This window comes from Staurois parvus, unplaced genomic scaffold (assembly GCF_062004578.1).
Source record: "Staurois parvus isolate SC_StPar_1 unplaced genomic scaffold, SC_StPar_1.0 ptg000849l, whole genome shotgun sequence".
NCBI classification, from domain to species: domain Eukaryota; kingdom Metazoa; phylum Chordata; class Amphibia; order Anura; family Ranidae; genus Staurois; species Staurois parvus.
Window position 1 is genome coordinate 235,916 of NW_028318645.1, and position 19,413 is coordinate 255,328.

The following is a 19,413-nucleotide window of genomic DNA, read 5'->3' on the forward strand; positions in this document are numbered from 1 at the left end:
ATGAAGGACTCATAAACGCAGATTTTTTTGGTGGGGAGTATAGACATCTGCAGATTTTTGGTTAAGGTGATTTACAAGGGGACGAATTTTGTGGAGCCGGTCAAATTCAGGGTCACCCCGAGGATGACAGATTGTATTGTCATTGAAATGCATAAAACACATTATACTCTAATATCTATGCCTGGCCATGACAGCAGAGAACACGGCATATGATGAATCGGGTCTGCGGACCAATACAACTGCAGTTCATTTTTCTTAGTAATGCCCATGTGGAGGGTTAGGCCCAAAAAAACCTTAAATTCAGAAACTATAATAGGTTTCCATGTGAACAGTCTGGCAAGGTTTGAATTCGGGTTGGTGGTGATAAACTGTTGTGCATATAAAATGCTTTGATCCGCAATCAATTCATACAGATCTTCCGTGAAAAACAGCTAAAAAAAAATCAAGGGGAGGAGTTAAATTTGCTGTGTCCACCTGAATTCTGGGTAAGGCAGTGAATGGGGGAAGTGTAGGTGCTGCAGAATTTGTGGGCTGCCAATCGGCAAGCATACCCGGAAGGATACTAGGGGCTCTATGGGCCTGTGTGTGAAGTTTTGGTGGCTTCAGGACAATACTTGTACTCACCACTGCACCAGCTTGTACTGCACTTATGGGACTCACCATGTCACCAAGCGATACTGCAGTGTTGGTATGTGAAAGACCAGGATGTACTAGGCCGCTGGTGATCGCCATTCATGCGGCATTCTGCTGCATATGAGAGTCATCATGCGATTGTAACACCTCAGCAGCCTGGGAATGGGGTCGGGTACTCCTGACCTTAGCAGGGACCTCTTCTCCATCATCTGAGTGATCTGTCAGGGTGCCACTGTTGTCTACAGGTTCATATTCTGTGGCTGATTGTGTCAGTGAGTCTTCCCCTTCACTCTCATCTGATATGCTCAGAATCCTGTAGGCCTCTTCACTAGAATACCTTTCGTTGGACACTAAATTTATAGGTACCTAGTGCAATTCATAGGAAAAAGAGTGCCTGGCTGTCAGGGACTGCTTGAACCGCTCAAAAAATTTACTTGCAAGTGCTAGCAGAGATCAGGCCTGATTCTGTGAACACTGCGATTTTGTGCGCAATGTATCCTGTGACAGTGACCTACTGACACTGCACTTGCTGGGGGAGGGGGAGTTAAGCGTAGGGGCTAAACGCAGGTGCTGGCAGGTTGCCGGGGCTGATCCCGCTAATGCTGCATTTTTGGGGACACTATACTAATGTGATCGCTGGCATATTTATGATCTGATCAAAGATATTGATCCGCTTAGACACTATACTAGCAATGGAGGTTTATTGTGTATGAGCGTGTTCCTGGCAATCAAGGGGTTAAATGTGATGACTGATGTAGTGACGGGCAATCTGACGCTATCTGGGAGGGATGCTAACTGACACTAATGCTATCTGAAGTCGCTGGTGACACTAATACAGTGAATAGCAAAAAATCTGTACACTGTACTAATGACACTGGTGACAGGGCAGCGAAGGGGTTAACTGGGGGGTGATCAGGGGGTTAAATGTGTCCTAAATGTGATTTTACTGTGTGTGTAGTGCTTTTACTCACATGGATCTGCTTTCTTCTCTCTCTGGGACGGAATGTGCTCAGAGAGAGAAGATGTCATCATTTCCTGTACCTGTATAATGTAAAACACATCTACAGGAAGATCTCTGATAGGGCAGGGATCGATCATCAGATCCGAACATCACTGGCCTGAACATGATGATTGATCGGTCAGGAACTGAATAACAGCAACGGCAGGTTGGCGTGTGCACATGTGCCCCCCTGGCAACTGCGGGAGCGCGAATCACATACATATACACATGATTTTGTTCAGGGAGTCCGCACTGTAGAAGTATTTCTATTATAGGGAGGACTTAAAGCGGTTAAGGAAAGCTCGGCGCTGTATTTCTATTTATTGACATTTTTGCACATTTATATGAGTATGTTCAGGTGTGGGCAGCATTGTTTTAGTTGAATTCACTGTTAAGTTGGTTTATTGATTATTGATCACCTTTTTTAGCTGCTTGTGGGAATACTTTGTATTATTTGTGCTCCTCTTCACTAGTGTACCTTTCCAGTTCCTGTGTTTATAAATATGGACACAGAATGATCTCTGATTCTGTACAGGTGATCAGCAGGTGCAGGTGATCAGCAGGTCCAGGTGATCAGCAGGTCCAGGCCAGAAATCATTGGCCTGGACCTGATAATCGGCTTGTGCTGTACCGAGTGTCAGCATAGTCAGGGCGGTGGGCTCACACGTGTACATGTACTGTATGTGATCTGGAACAGAGGGGCTGCCCTGCCGCAGTATAAGTGTGGTGGTCGGTCCTGAACTGGGTAAAGTCAGATTGTTTGCCGATGATCTTTTGCTTACTTTGGTCCAACCCAACACCTCCCTGCCAGTCCTATTCTCTGTACTCCATACATTTCCCTTTCCTCTGTAAAACAGAATGATAGTTTCCTTGGCCCACCTCCTACCTGAATTATTTGGGCATTCATCTCCCTCGCTCGTACAACACACTCTATGAGGCCAACTACATCCCCACTTTCAAATACTTGAGAGTCCTACTTCTGTCCTGGACTCATCTTCACCTCTCCTGGATAGGGAGGATCAGCGATGGAAAATTGGCAATTTTACCAAAACTCCTTTACTTGTCCTGTACTCTTCCCCATCCCCACCCCCATCAATCCCCATCTCCTCCTATACTCTGAAATCTTTTTTAAAATCAGGTCTTGTGATTCAACTGAGCAGACAAAGGGCCACGAATCCCAAGACATGCTATGTATATACATAAGGAACAAGGAGGTTTGGGTGTCCCAAATGTTACTAAATATTTCTTGGTGCCCAGATTACCCCACTAACCCCCCTTTACACCACAATACATGGCTCCTTATGGGCTGACTTAGAAGCATTGCTCTGTTCTCAAACTTCTCACCATTCACTCCCATGGCTTCCTCCTAAATCCAGACCTCCGTCTATCAGCCTCTTGATGGGTCACACACTCTGCACCTGGAACTCTGATAAATATTCCAGCAACTTCATATCCCCTCACTTGCCTCTCTGTCCTCTTTTGGGTGATCCTAAAACGGTTACAAACGTTACTAATCTGCGCTCTCCCCGGAGCCCTCGGTACATCTTAATGCATTTGCAGCCCCCAGGCCTCACAAGTTCCCAATATAAATTGTCACACATTCCATACCCTGGACTTTGTCTGCCCTTGTACTACATAGCTGGGGGGAGATCTAGAGGAGATTGTCCAATCAGATTGTATAGGAAGGTATTATAATGAGGGAGGTGTGGTCCCGAGCGGTGAACACGCCCTGTCACACCCCCTTCTGTGATGCAACAAGTGAAGGCTTCTGGGAAGTGGCCTACAGGAAGTGAATGCTAAGATATCATGGACAGGAAATGATGCAATCTGAAAATCCGTTCCAACGATCCAATAAACTGACAGACAAGTGATGGTCCTGTGGATGAGGGGAGAGGAAAGCCCATCGGGACGGCCGGGCCAGAGACGGCATCAGAGAACGCTTCTGTGTATTATGGGAGGGAAATTCTGCCCAAAAAGGGGAACTTCTCCTTCAAGTATGGACCAAACTGGTCACGTCTGGGTGAATGACGGCTCATTCAGTCAACAATTTATAGACTCAGCCAATCACAGGGCAGGACTCCATTGTTATTCTTCTCCTGCCATCAATGGGCAACCCGGTCCCACACTTCATCCATGTCTTTGGGGACCTCTGATCTCCTTATGAACTGTTTCTTCCATGATGAAGATCAGCCATGGAGTATATCTGAGGTGTATATCAGGGTGTGCTTCTTCCCCACATGAGAGCTGGGATGTCCAGCTACATTCATCTAGAAGACATTTCCCACACTCAGGACACTAATACACCTCCAGGATTGTGTGTGACCCCTGATGTACAGGAAGACAGGACTTCAGTGAGGAACATTTCCCTCACTCAGGAGAAGAAAGTGGCTTCTCCGTGTGAGATTTCGTATGCCTAGAAAGATTGAAGCTCCTTGAAAAACATTTCTCAAACTCATGATAGGAATACGGCTTCTCCCCCGTGTGATATCTCTGATGGCTGTAAAGACTGGATTTATGTGAAAAACATTTCCCACACTCAGAACAGGAATATGGCTTTTCCCCCGTGTGAGATCTCTGATGTGTGTAAAGATGGGACTTCTGTAAAAAACATTTCCCGCACTCATGACAGGAATATATTTTTTCTCCTGTGTGCAGCTTTTGATGTATGACAAGATGTGATTTTGATACAAAACATTTCCCGCACTCAGCACAGGAATATGGCTTCTCACCTGTGTGAGATCTTTCATGCCTATTAAGTCTGGATTTATAACGGAATCCTTTCCCGCACTCAGTACAGGAGAAGCTCTTTCCTGTTGGAAGGCCGGCCCGGTCCCGCACAGTCTGAGGTTCCTCAGGATACGAGGAATCCGATGGTCCATCTACACTGGGTGGTGCCGGATGGACATTGGAGGGAGCCGGGTTTTCTCCTGGACTATACTGTGTGATGTCCTCATCTTCTACTTTCCAGTCTGGAGACAAAGTGAGACAATCCTCGGAGGTTTTCCTCATCTCCCGGCCATGGACTAAAATACAAAGACAAAGAGGATTACTAGACAGGAGCTGATTGGTTCCCCCAAACCAGGACTCCGCCCACATCAGGCAGCTTGGTCTCTGAGGAGCTTACAATTCCACCCTCAAGGGAACTAGGAAATGGCTCCTCTGATCTCCTACCAGGTCATTTCTTTATTCATGGACCTTAGTCAGAGAGTGAGGAAACAACCAGAACTGTCTTTTATAGGAGGGACAGTGATGAGGGGATTATAGGACGAGGGTCCCCACCCCCTCTATCACTCATCGCCATCTTCCCAACACAAGAAGTACTGCACTTCCTTATTTAGTCCATGATTTAGTCATGAAGAACAGCGGGGCTGAGCCCCACCAGAGGTCAGAGAGTGAGGATGGGGGGAGAACAACCAAGATGAAGACTAGACTGATCCTGAAGACCACCATCATTGGGGTATTGACTCCTCCCTCATTATCACTTTCTGTTTAAGGGTCCAAAGTTGGAGGATGTTATCACATTATTATCACCATGTAAAAGTCTGTGCTCCAATCACATCATCCGATATAAAATGTCCAGCTGGTAGAACAAAAGATAATCCATATTATGTGTATATATAGCAGTGGGGGGAGGGGGAGGGGGAGAGCAGAAGTCAGGAGTATGTAATGTACAACACAGAGTATATAGTGCAGGGGTCAGGAGTATGTAATGTACAACACAGAGTATATAGTGCAGGGGTCAGGAGTATGTAATGTACAACACAGAGTATATAGTGCAGGGGTCAGGAGTATGTAATGTACAATATAAATTATACAGTGTAAGGGTCAGGACTCATAATATTGGTATTCAGTAATCAGTGGAATATTAAATGTTTACTGTAGACAAGTTGCAGAGATCCCACACCGCTGCCTCCCATCTCCTGAGACTGCACTCAGTGACTTGGGGCTGAGACACTACAGACATATCCCTCCACCCGGCACAGCCAGCAGACCACAGAACAAGGAACCCTGGGAGAATTGTTCTGTCAGAGATCTTAATAGATCTGGACATGAGGAAGGACACCCAATACACACACCCCAGGTGTCTAGGTCTAGTAACACTTATGGTGAAATGAACATTTTGCTGCCAGCTGAACCCCAGAACCTCCATAAATCCAGTCTAGAGACATAAATTGTGTCTGCAGCACAGAGAAGGAAGATTATCCGAGAGAAATCCAGGAATACAGGACGGGGAACACAGCTCAGGAAAGTGACCAGGGGATTACAGGCTGATATCACCCAGTCCCCGCCCTACTCTGGACCAATCAGTGAGCAGTATGGGTGGAGGAATGGATTTAGTGTTCATGACCCACCTGTGCTGATCTCTGTAGGAGTGTCCTCCTCTATAAATGTCCCCGTTATTCCATCCTCCTCCATAGACTGCTGATCATCCCTCACATACGCCTCTTCTTCTTCTGCTTTCACCTCAAATTCTATATCGATTGGATCTCCACTCTAAATCAAGGAAATGAGAGAAAATATCACATAAAAAAATTCACACATCACCCCTACAAGTCCATGTTCTAGATGATCCATCCCACCAACCTTGTGATACTGAGGGATGGTGTGACCTTCCTGTGTGGAATCCCGGGAATACAGAGGACGGGGACATCTCTCTGGGGGGTTCCTGGTATTAGGTGGCTCCATCATATCCTTGTGTCCTTCTGAAAACTCCTCCATCACTCCATACTCCTCATCCTCCTCTTTATACTCTTCTTTAACAACAATAATATAATCATCGAGGATTCCACTCTGAAAGATATAATAAAACATTCATTGTAACAAACATGCTGTGTATAAATCACAACTACCAATAATTGTCATCATCTACCTGATGATGGTGAGGGATGGTGTGACCTTCCTGTGTGGAATCCCGGGAATACAGAGGACGGGGACATCTCTCTGGTGGGTTCCCATGACTGGATCCATCTGTAGGAAACACACACACTGACTGAATCCATTGTTTCTATGTGTTTATCAGATGATGGGGGATCTAGGTGGATCCTCCGTACTGCTCTCTCCTTTACAATAAAGTCTCCTCTTACCCGGTGATGTGAGGGGCGGCTGATTGTCCATCATGACGTCCTTGTAGAGATCCTTGTGTCCTTCTAAATACTCCCACTCCTCCATGGAGAAATAGACAGTGACACCCTGACACCTTATAGGAACCTGACACACACAATGATACAGTCACCATCCAGACACATCCCTTGTCTGTTACTGGAGAATGTCCCAGAATTCCCGGCACCGCTCACCTCTCCTGTCAGCAGCTCAGTGATCTCTCTGGTGACTTCTAGAATCTTCTTCTTCTTTCTCTCTTCTATCAGGGAGGGAGGTGGAGGCAATGTGATGTCATATGATCTCCAGACTTCACAGGAGGAAAACTCTACATCTGAACACAAATAGTCACATCAAATGATATTCCCAGAATCCTCCTCACCTCTCCATTCAGGTCTCCATTTTATTAAAGCCCCACTTCAGGCTGAGGTATAATTTCCCCCCACAGGACCCCCACACTACGCAGGGTATAAGGAATTCTGACGTCATTACACACAACGCAGGACCAACAGTTCTGTTTTGCTTATGAGGAGGCCAAGGGTACCCACATCCTAAGACCATAGAATAAAAAGAAAGGAGCCAAATGGAGGGACATTGGGAGGAGGGGCTGTGAGGTCAGTGTGATGTCATAGGATTCTCTGACTCCGGATGGAGGGACATTGGGAGGAGGGGCTGTGAGGTCAGTGTGATGTCATAGGATTCTCTGACTCCGGATGGAGGGACATTGGGGGGAGGGGCTGTGAGGTCAGTGTGATGTCATAGGATTATCTGACTCCAGATGGAGGGACATTGGGGGGAGGAGCTGTGAGGTCAGTGTGATGTCATAGGATTCTCTGACTCCGGATGGAGGGACATTTGACTCTGGATGGAGGGACATTGGGAGGAGGAGCTGTGAGGTCAGTGTGATGTCATAGGATTTTCTGACTCTGGATGGAGGGACATTGGGGGAGGAGCTGTGAGGTCAGTGTGATGTCATAGGATTCTCCATCCCTCGCCATTTATAAAAGTGGTATAATCCTTTGATATAGACTGATGAGGTGAGAAAGTGATTGGTGGGAAAGGTGACACCTCTCCACAATGAGGAGAATGTTCCGGCCCCGGAAGTGGGGAATGTTCTGCCCCTGAAGGGGTTAATCTGGGTTCCCACACTATATATGTGTGTATCATCATCTGCTGGAGATAAAAGACGTCACAGTGACTATGGAGGAAGAGGACGGACGTGACTATGGAGGAAGAGGACGGACATGACTATGAGGAAGAGAATGGACGTGACTATGGAGGAAGAGGATGGACATGACGGGGGGTTACTTGGTGTAAATAGGAAATAACATCTTATTACCTCCTCTGCTGCCACTTCCACCAACGTCTCCTCTCTGCTTCCTCCCAACTCACCTCTCACCCAAAACTTCCTGTTTGTATCTGACATCACTTCCTGTCTGTGCCTGACATCACTTCCTGTCTTCCATAGAGATTTCCAGTCTGGGTAGAAGTGAGATCCCCACCTTGTGGAGCTCAGAGGAACTGCAGCCCCGAGAAGCGTCTGGTAGTGTGACCCCGGCCTTGTGCTGGGTGTGTATGGACTGTAGATCCTTGTGTAGGGGAGGAAATGACTCCTATCTGTGACTGCTGTAACCTGCTGACTGGCATCTCCTGTGAAATCTGACACTTGCACTGGATACACACAAGGCAGTCAGGGATTTCAGCCCCTCCCTTCTCCTCTCAGACTGTAATACAGAGAGAGCCAATCAGAAGAGGTATTAAAGGAGCCAATGACAGGGACTTTCTCAAGCAGGAGGTGCAGCTGCAAAGCATTGTGGAATATGCAGTCCTGAACAGAAATGGCCTGATAGGCTGATATGAGGAATGGAACTACAGAGACCAGCATGCTTAGTGAGGAGAGTGAAGGACTCCATCTTGTTTTTCCTGAGGGGAGGCAGTCTGCATGTGGCAGGAGACAGTCTGGACCTGGCAGAGAAGTGCTCAGGGTCAGTTCACTCCATGTTTAGGTATCTGCATCAGTCAGGGAACATCCAACCTGAGAGATGTGGCCTACAGTACAGTGCCTACACCGACAGTGTGAAGGGCTCATCGTGAGGTGACCACAGGAGCCGGTCATTTCCAGGACCATGGTTTGGGCCTTAGTCCCAGGATCTGGTGAGAGGGATTTTGCCCCCTGGCAGATGACAGGAACACGGCACACAGAGACATGACACTTCTCCCATACTCACCAGGCACTGGGTTGTGTAGATGGTCCTGCTATACAGACACAGTGTTTGCTTTGCTATACAAATCCTGCCACGGGATTACAATGATACTTTACCATAGGAGTGTAAGTGCACCAATGAAAGTGTCTCGCTGAAGACCCCAACATTCATCCTGTTACCAAGAGACTGAAGTTACTGGTGCCATACGGGCACGCGCATGCGTATTCAGGCCTCTATATTGCATGGTGTGGGAGGGAATAGCTCTACCTTGGAAAGTAGCTATGAAGCATCAGTTGGGCGCAGTGTTTGCCTATTGGGCTTGTGGTGTCGGGGGTTAGAAGGGAGAAGTCTGACACCACAGAGAGTCATCCTTCTGCTCTCCTCCTGCTTGGACATCATAGAGCTGAGTTTATGTAAAGGGGTTTAGACCCACTTTGAGGGCGCCATGTAAGTGTTTCCTCTGCTCTTGGGGTTATTCACGGTTGGAATCCCCTGAAAGCAGCCTGAGTGTAAAAGTGAGTTATATTGCTTCCGGTCTCAGGATTTGCTGTTCTCTGGATTCACCGAACGTATACCTGTTGTTCATGTTTATTACTTCCCATAGAGGTCTTACAGTAAAGCTGATCTCTGTGTTTATTATACCGTGTGTGCTTTTCATTGGTCCTTGTACTTCACTATTGTCAGGGGTGTCAGTTGGGGCTGAGACAGTTCTTGGGGTTGGGAGGCAGAGTGGTGGAGTGAACAAACTTACCCCCTTTGGGGGGATCGCTACACTGATAGAGGGGTCACCTCCACTCCCACCAAGGGGGACAGAAATATATGACTGCCTAGTTCAGCCTTTCTCAGCCAGGGGTCCTCCAAAGGGTTCTTGGGGTAAAGCTGCATCTTTGGAGACTGACAAGCACTAGGCTTGCCCCCCCTGATAGTACAAGAAATGGCCGCTGCCCCAGTCTATAACTGGCCTTCACAGCAAGGAGCACTTGAACGGGCAACGCATGTCACACAACAAAAGAGAAAAGTTCCCGGCTCAACTTGCCAGCCATCCTGAAAACAAACCGAATTACCCCGTCTAACAGTATGCGTTAAAAACGGGGGTTTAGTTAGCACGCATTTGCAATCACATTGTAAGCTACAGAGCCACGTCACGGCCCCCCCGATATTCTGTAGTCCTAACTCTACAAATTAATTGAACCCCCATAGTAGAGGCACATGTATTGCTAGACCAAGGGCAGGTGGACCTGTGGGAACCCACCCCTCTTTAACCAAAGTTCAGACACTTTCCCCCCCCCAGGCCAATTTTCAGCTTTCAGCGCTGTCACACTTTGAATGACCATTGCGCAGTCATGCAACACTGTACCCATATGATTTTTTTTAGCATTTTTTGAGACAGATAAAACTTTATTTTGGTGGTATTTTTATTTTTTTGCTTTATAAATGCAAAAGTCCAAAAATTTTGAAAAAAAGTGTTTTTCTTACAAAATTTTGCAAATAAATATTTCATCATACATCTTGGCCAAAATGTATTCCGTTATCTTTTTGGTAAAACAAAAAATAACCCAAATTAGTTTATAACCAAAAATTATAATTTTTTAAAAATATTTTAACATTTTTATTTTATTTTTTTATATTATTATTATTATTTATTTTTTTTTAACATACTGTCACCATGGTGACACTGTACTACCTTTGGGGGGTGATGAAGATTTTTTTAAATTATTTTTTACACCGATTGCTTTTACACCCATAAAGAGGAATAATTTCTCCTTCTCTCTGGCTGCATTCTTGCAGCCATTGAGAAATACTGTGTGAGCTGTGATTGGTCACAGCTTGTCACATGGTACAAGGCTGTTATGAATAGCCCTGTACCATGTCACCTCTGTGATCATTTACAGATTTCACCCGTAGTAAGCAATGATGTCAGAAGTGACATGTGATCACTGATTGGCCAATCAGTGTTCACATGATCGTGACCTCGCACAGAGGTCCTGTAAGATGAATGGTGTTCCACTGTGTCTGGAGGACACAGCAGGCACCGGATTGCGGTGCTGCATGCTCCCAGGGAGCGCACACAAGCAGGGGGTGGGGAGGCCATTTATAAATGGCCACCCACCCCTGCACTGCCACCGTCTGGCCGTTTATATACAACGGCCGGACAGGAGGTGGTTAAAGGTACAGGAGCGCACCGGACACCCAGCGTATAGCACAATGGCAGCCAAGGTGTCCAGTGTGTCTCCTCCCCAACAATTCAACAGAATAAAGAATGGCCACTGCCCCAGTACCCTGATAGTCAGGAATCGTGTTTGTGTAGTTAGTGCCGGGACACGGCTAGGATTTTGGTTTTGAGGTTTTTGCTGTTACTTTGTGGAACATTGTACAGCACCTGTAATCAGCACCAATAAACACTGCACTGTGTGACACTACATCACTGGACTGGTATCTGTCCCTGAAAGTGTGCCCATCCCAGGGAGCTTTGTACCCGCTACCCATCCCCAGCCCACGATTCAGAAACATTGAATTGCAATTTCCACTGATCTGACCAGTCTTCCAGCAACACCAAATCCTGTTCCATGTTACAGGTACCTCCAAGTTCTATATGTAGTCTGGGGGTCCCTGTGGAAGTCCATGTGTGGACATTTCTACCTATGATAAATGACAGGCTAAACCCACCTGGAGACTTTCTCCACACCTGGAGTGTGCTGAGTTCTTGGAGAACGTCTACACAGTGTTTCCAGATTGGCTTTATCACCCCAACGAGCTCGCTCCAGTTCATGGATGTCATCATTATGTTTGGAGGATCTCACCAGTCAGGAGCCTTTCCTGTCATCCTACATGTTCCCTTCTGAGGATTGTTCTATCCTTCCAAACAAATGTATGAAATCATGGATGAGTCCTCCTTCTATGTGATCTAGAAGATCTTCAATCACAATGTCTTTATGGATGAAGTGGATGGCCCAGTTTATATATTATTTATTGCTTTACAGCTTTATTCCCTCCAGGATTCATTCTTTATTTATAGAACCATTCAAGGAAGTGTTCTTACTTTGAGAGATCTCCACCACCATTCCTCTGTGACCATTACATCCTTGTCATTTATGTCTAACATCTTCATTATCAGTGGATTGATAGATATTATTATACTTTAGGATGTATTTTTGCATTTTCTTCAACAAAAGGATCAGTTTTGGTGGTATCTGTTTTATTAACTATACATTTGGTTTTTGTGTTCTGTGTTTTTAAGACTTTTCTATATGTAATAAAATATCTTTATTAAACATAAGAGCTATTTATTATTATTATTTATTATTTTTGAACTTCCCTGGTAGCCCTGTAAGGTAGATATTTTTATGTTTCTGCAGTTCTTCTGAAATCCACAAGGTGGTGATCTCACTTATACCCAAATAGAAGGTCTCTATGGAATACAGAAAGGAAATGTCAGGTACAAACAGGAAGTGATGTCGGGTAAAGACAGGAAGTCATCTGGAATAAAGACAGGAAGTTCCATATGGTAGAAACCAGCAAGGAGACGTTGGTGAAAGTGGCAACAGAGGAGGTAATAAGCTGTTATTTCCTATTTACACCCAGTAACCCCCCGTCATGTCTGTCCTCTTCCTCCATAGTCATGTCCATCCTCTTCCTCCATAGTCATGTCCGTCCTCTTCCTCCATAGTCATGTCCGTCCTCTTTCTCCATAGTCACTGTGACATCTTTTATCTCCAGCAGATGATGATACACACATATATAGTGTGGGAACCCAGATGAACCCCTTCAGGGGCAGAACATTCCCCCACTTCCGGGGCCGGAACATTCTCCTCATTGTGGAGATAAATTCTAGTAATATGGTCCTCTAAGGGTTCTGATGGATGAAGGGGAGCTGAGGGGTCTCTTTTTGGGTACAGATAATGGAGAACTTTGGGGCCCCTTGGAGGATAGTGGATCCCAAGTTCTCTGAGGGGGTAGAGTAGCTGAAGGACTTTGGGTCCTTGATAGGAGATCTCTGAGAGAAGAGGAGGTACTATGGCTCAGGGAGTCGCTGAGTTAGGGAGGGGGCTGTTGGTCTATGATGGTCCTCCTACCTGAACTTACTTTCAGACCTCCTTACAGAACTCCAGCCATGAAAAGAAGGCAACCTTCACCTTCTTACCATCTCACCGGTCAAATAATATTGTCCAGGTGGAATGAAGGACAGTCTTCACCCCTTGGTGGGCACTTGTTTCTAAAGGAGGTCTGTATGCTCAGCATAGACTAACAGGTAGTCAGGGGTCAGTGCTATACATCTTCTGGAGACAGTCCCATACCTTCCCATGACACAGGCTCTGGCAGTGCCCGGTGCTGGAATTCAGAGCCCCAGGAACCCACCACCACTCTGTACAATGTCCTGGATATTACAGTATATTTTTCAACCAAAGGTCTTCCCCCTGTTGTCCCCCTCCTACCCACACTGAGCTGCTATTGGAGGGAGGAGAACAGAGTCCTCCCCCAAAGCCCTCTCTGCTCCACCAGCAGCATTCTCCTGCTATCCAATCCCTTCTCTTACTGCAGAGAGTGACAGTGACATCACTCCTGTCAGTCAGCAGGCTGCCGGAGATTGGAGCCTTGCAGCTGGATATCGGGCAATTATCCTGATTATCCAGCAACTCCAATCAAAAGTCATCAAGTTCATGATGACCCGACATTGACTTCACAGCACGGCCTCAGAGCAAACAAGTCATAGGAAGGATCGTATTTATCATTCCCCCCTTACATCAGTGTCCAGCGGAGTCCCCCCCTTATGTCAGTGTCCAGCGGAGTCCCCCCCTTACGTCAGTGTCCAGCGGAGTTCCCCCCCTTATGTCAGTGTCGAGTGGAGTCCCCCCCCCCCTTATGTCAGTGTCGAGTGGAGTCCCCCCCCTTACGTCAGTGTCGAGTGGAGTCCCCCCCCCCCTTACGTCAGTGTCCAGTGGAGTCCCCCCCCCCTTACGTCAGTGTCGAGTGGAGTCCCCCCCCCTTACGTCAGTGTCGAGTGGAGTCCCCCCCTCCTTACGTCAGTGTCGAGTGGAGTCCCCCCCCCTTACGTCAGTGTCGAGTGGAGTCCCCCCCCCTTACGTCAGTGTCGAGTGGAGTCCCCCCCCCTTACGTCAGTGTCGAGCGGAGTCCCCCCCCCCTTACGTCAGTGTCGAGCGGAGTCCCCCCCCCTTACGTCAGTGTCGAGCGGAGTCCCCCCCCCTTACGTCAGTGTCGAGCGGAGTCCCCCCCCCCTTACGTCAGTGTCGAGCGGAGTCCCCCCCCCTTACGTCAGTGTCGAGCGGAGTCCCCCCCCCTTACGTCAGTGTCGAGCGGAGTCCCCCCCCCTTACGTCAGTGTCGAGCGGAGTCCCCCCCCCTTACGTCAGTGTCGAGCGGAGTCCCCCCCCCCTTACGTCAGTGTCGAGCGGAGTCCCCCCCCCCTTACGTCAGTGTCGAGCGGAGTCCCCCCCCCTTACGTCAGTGTCGAGCGGAGTCCCCCCTCCCTTACGTCAGTGTCGAGCGGAGTCCCCCCCCCCTTACGTCAGTGTCGAGCGGAGTCCCCCCCCCCTTACGTCGGTGTCGAGCGGAGTCCCCCCCCCCTTACGTCGGTGTCGAGCGGAGTCCCCCCCCCCCCTTACGTCGGTGTCGAGCGGAGTCCCCCCCCCTTACATCGGTGTCGAGCGGAGTCCCCCCCCTTACGTCAGAGATCAGTGGAGTCCCCCGTCCCATACGTCAGAGCTCAGCGGCGTCCCCCCTTACGTCAGAGCTCAGCGGAGTCCCCCCCTTACATCAGAGTTCAGCGGAGTCCCCCCTTACATCAGAGCTCAGCTGCTAACTGGACATGGAATAGTGAAGTGTGAAGCTCCTGGAAGAACAGGGAGGGGGGAGGTAGATAAGGAGAGAAGGGAAGGAGGTGGGGAAAGCTCCATGGTAGAGAAGAGATCGCTCACCCGCAGGCTGCTCTCTGCAGGCTCAGACATCACCAATTGTACAACCGGATCTTCAAATTTCCCGCCAATGGGGCAGTCACAGAGCAGAGGAGCGGGAAGAGGCGGAGCAAAACAGAATCTCTCTCCTCCCCCGTCTATGCGGGGAGGGAGGGGGGAAGTGTGCTGTCTGAGCAAGTGTCACAGACACTGAGCGTGCCCAGCTGCAGCCTGCCCCCCCCCCCCCCCCCCCCGGAGTCTACCAATCACTTTCTTCAGTAAGCCCTGCTGCTTGCCTGCAACAGGGATAAATGTAAGAAAACAACCAGCATGGCACCCGGAACTACATGTCCCGAGAGTCAGGAGATAGGATTTTTTTGATTGAAAAATAAACTTTATTACAGAAGTATAAAAAAACACGATATTCGTAATCGAGGTACATCTCACCCTGTACTGTGACGCAGCGCACCACATTGCAATATAGTTCCAGGCATACAATAAATACATTCAATAAATACATTCTGTTGTATATATTAAAAACTCCCAGTGCTATAATTAATATAAAGGGGTTTAATGCGTTTCCAGACAAATGCGAACTCACATTCCACAAGATAATACAGAGCGTTTTTATATAGATGTGTGCCCTCACACAAAGACAGTACTCGCCGTTCCGCTGCTATTGGCGTCGTGATGTCAGAGCCCCTCCCCTACACGTTGCGCCACAGGGATTACATCCCCCTGAGGAAGCCACGTGACCCTGTGGCGCAACGCGTAGAGGAGGGGCTCTGACATCACGACGCCAATAGCAGCGGAACGGCGAGTACTGTCTTTGTGTGAGGGCACACATCTATATAAAAACGCTCTGTATTATCTTGTGGAATGTGAGTTCGCATTTGTCTGGAAACGCATTAAACCCCTTTATAAAGGATAAAACACCATGTGGGTATCTTTTTCTTTTATGGCCTAAACCGGAGGAATACAGGGGAGGAAGAGGTGATAGGAAATAGACCCCGGACAACAGGAGGGGAGATATCTATATCCATCCATCCAGCCCTTACAACCCAGAAGGAATTGGGAGGCCATCTAGTGGAAGGAAAGTAGAACCACAGACTACCTCAATAATAATATACTTTCCATATATTTGCACAAACAAATTGGGACCATCATATGTCATTTAAAGCTAAAGGATAAGAAATATACAGCTTACATCACTATCCTTTGTTGCAATAAGTGAAGTATTGTTTGCACAGTTTTCTATTATTATTTATTTGTTATTTTTATTGTTATTTATTTTTTCATATATTAATTTGATTATTACACTCCATTATATATATATTTATCATACATTATTGTTTTGGGGTAATATTTGCAAATTTGCACATATCTACTTTTGCACATATATATCACAGTGCAAGGAGGGTTTCTTTGCACATTTTTTATGTCATACAAATTAATTTTCTGCACAGTAAAAAAATTTTTTTTTTTTAATCACAATTCAATTAATTATAGCACTGGGAGTTTTTAATATATACAACAGAATGTATTTATTGAATGTATTTATTGTATGCCTGGAACTATATTGCAATGTGGTGCGCTGCGTCACAGTACAGGGTGAGATGTACCTCGATTACGAATATCGTGTTTTTTTATACTTCTGTAATAAAGTTTATTTTTCAATCAAAAAAATCCTATCTCCTGACTCTCGAGACATGTAGTTCCGGGTGCCATGCTGGTTGTTTTCTTACATTTATCCCTGTTGCAGGCAAGCAGCAGGGCTTACTGAAGAAAGTGATTGGTAGACTCCGGGGGGGGGGGGGGGCAGGCTGCAGCTGGGCACGCTCAGTGTCTGTGACACTTGCTCAGACAGCACACTTCCCCCCTCCCTCCCCGCATAGACGGGGGAGGAGAGAGATTCTGTTTTTCTCCGCCTCTTCCCGCTCCTCTGCTCTGTGACTGCCCCATTGGCGGGAAATTTGAAGATCCGGTTGTACAATTGGGATGTCTGAGCCTGCAGAGAGCAGCCTGGGGGTGAGCGATCTCTGCTCTACCATGGAGCTTTCCCCACCTCCTCCCCTTCTCTCCTTATCTACCTCCCCCCTCCCTGTTCTTCCAGGAGCTTCACACTTCCCTATTCCATGTCCAGTTAGCAGCTGAGCTCTGATGTAAGGGGGGACTCTGCTGAACTCTGATGTAAGGGGGGACTCCGCTGAACTCTGATGTAAGGGGGGGGACTCCGCTGAGCTCTGACGTAAGGGGGGACGCCGCTGAGCTCTGACGTATGGGAGGGGGGACTCCACTGATCTCTGACATAAGGGGGGGGGGACTCCGCTCGACACTGACGTAAGGGGGGGGGGACTCCGCTCGACACCGACGTAAGGGGGGGGGACTCCGCTCGACACCGACGTAAGGGGGGGGGGACTCCGCTCGACACCGACGTAAGGGGGGGGGACTCCGCTCGACACCGACGTAAGGGGGGAGGACTCCGCTCGACACCGACGTAAGGGGGGGGGACTCCGCTCGACACCGACGTAAGGGGGGGGGGGACTCCGCTCGACACCGACGTAAGGGGGGGGGGACTCCGCTCGACACCGACGTAAGGGGGGGGGACTCCGCTCGACACCGACGTAAGGGGGGGGGGGACTCCGCTCGACACCGACGTAAGGGGGGGGGACTCCGCTCGACACCGACGTAAGGGGGGGGGACTCCGCTCGACACCGACGTAAGGGGGGGGGACTCCGCTCGACACCGACGTAAGGGGGGGGGACTCCGCTCGACACCGACGTAAGGGGGGGGGACTCCGCTCGACACCGACGTAAGGGGGGGGGACTCCGCTCGACACCGACGTAAGGGGGGGGGACTCCGCTCGACACCGACGTAAGGGGGGGGGACTCCGCTCGACACCGACGTAAGGGGGGGGGACTCCGCTCGACACCGACGTAAGGGGGGGGGACTCCGCTCGACACCGACGTAAGGGGGGGGGACTCCGCTCGACACCGACGTAAGGGGGGGGGACTCCGCTCGACACCGACGTAAGGGGGGGGGACTCCGCTCGACACCGACGTAAGGGGGGGGGACTCCGCTCGACACCGACGTAAGGGGGGGGGGACTCCGCTCGACACCGACGTAAGGGGGGGGGGACTCCGCTCGACACTGACGTAAGGGGGGGGGACTCCGCTCGACACTGACGTAAGGGGGGGGGGACTCCGCTCGACACTGACGTAAGGGGGGGGGACTCCGCTCGACACTGACGTAAGGGGGGGGGACTCCGCTCGACACTGACGTAAGGGGGGGGGACTCCGCTCGACACTGACGTAAGGGGGGGGGACTCCGCTCGACACTGACGTAAGGGGGGGGGACTCCGCTCGACACTGACGTAAGGGGGGGGGACTCCGCTCGACACTGACGTAAGGGGGGGGGACTCCGCTCGACACTGACGTAAGGGGGGGGGACTCCGCTCGACACTGACGTAAGGGGGGGGGACTCCGCTCGACACTGACGTAAGGGGGGGGGACTCCGCTCGACACTGACGTAAGGGGGGGGGACTCCGCTCGACACTGACGTAAGGGGGGGGGACTCCGCTCGACACTGACGTAAGGGGGGGGGACTCCGCTCGACACTGACGTAAGGGGGGGGGACTCCGCTCGACACTGACGTAAGGGGGGGGGACTCCGCTCGACACTGACGTAAGGGGGGGGGACTCCGCTCGACACTGACGTAAGGGGGGGGGACTCCGCTCGACACTGACGTAAGGGGGGGGGACTCCGCTCGACACTGACGTAAGGGGGGGGGACTCCGCTCGACACTGACGTAAGGGGGGGGGACTCCGCTCGACACTGACGTAAGGGGGGGGGACTCCGCTCGACACTGACGTAAGGGGGGGGGACTCCGCTCGACACTGACGTAAGGGGGGGGGACTCCGCTCGACACTGACGTAAGGGGGGGGGACTCCGCTCGACACTGACGTAAGGGGGGGGGACTCCGCTCGACACTGACGTAAGGGGGGGGGACTCCGCTCGACACTGACGTAAGGGGGGGGGACTCCGCTCGACACTGACGTAAGGGGGGGGGACTCCGCTCGACACTGACGTAAGGGGGGGGGACTCCGCTCGACACTGACGTAAGGGGGGGGGACTCCGCTCGACACTGACGTAAGGGGGGGGGACTCCGCTCGACACTGACGTAAGGGGGGGGGACTCCGCTCGACACTGACGTAAGGGGGGGGGACTCCGCTCGACACTGACGTAAGGGGGGGGGACTCCGCTCGACACTGACGTAAGGGGGGGGGACTCCGCTCGACACTGACGTAAGGGGGGGGGACTCCGCTCGACACTGACGTAAGGGGGGGGGACTCCGCTCGACACTGACGTAAGGGGGGGGGACTCCGCTCGACACTGACGTAAGGGGGGGGACTCCGCTCGACACTGACGTAAGGGGGGGGGACTCCGCTCGACACTGACGTAAGGGGGGGGGACTCCGCTCGACACTGACGTAAGGGGGGGGGACTCCGCTCGACACTGACGTAAGGGGGGGGGGACTCCGCTCGACACTGACGTAAGGGGGGGTGACTCCGC

The 19,413-nt window shown here is 49.9% G+C and overlaps 1 pseudogene; it reads right to left on the minus strand.

The window, feature by feature from the left end:
* Positions 1-2,737: 2,737 nt before the first annotated feature.
* The window catches only part of LOC149443551 (uncharacterized), a 73,725-nt pseudogene continuing 57,049 nt past the window's right edge, over positions 2,738-19,413 (minus strand).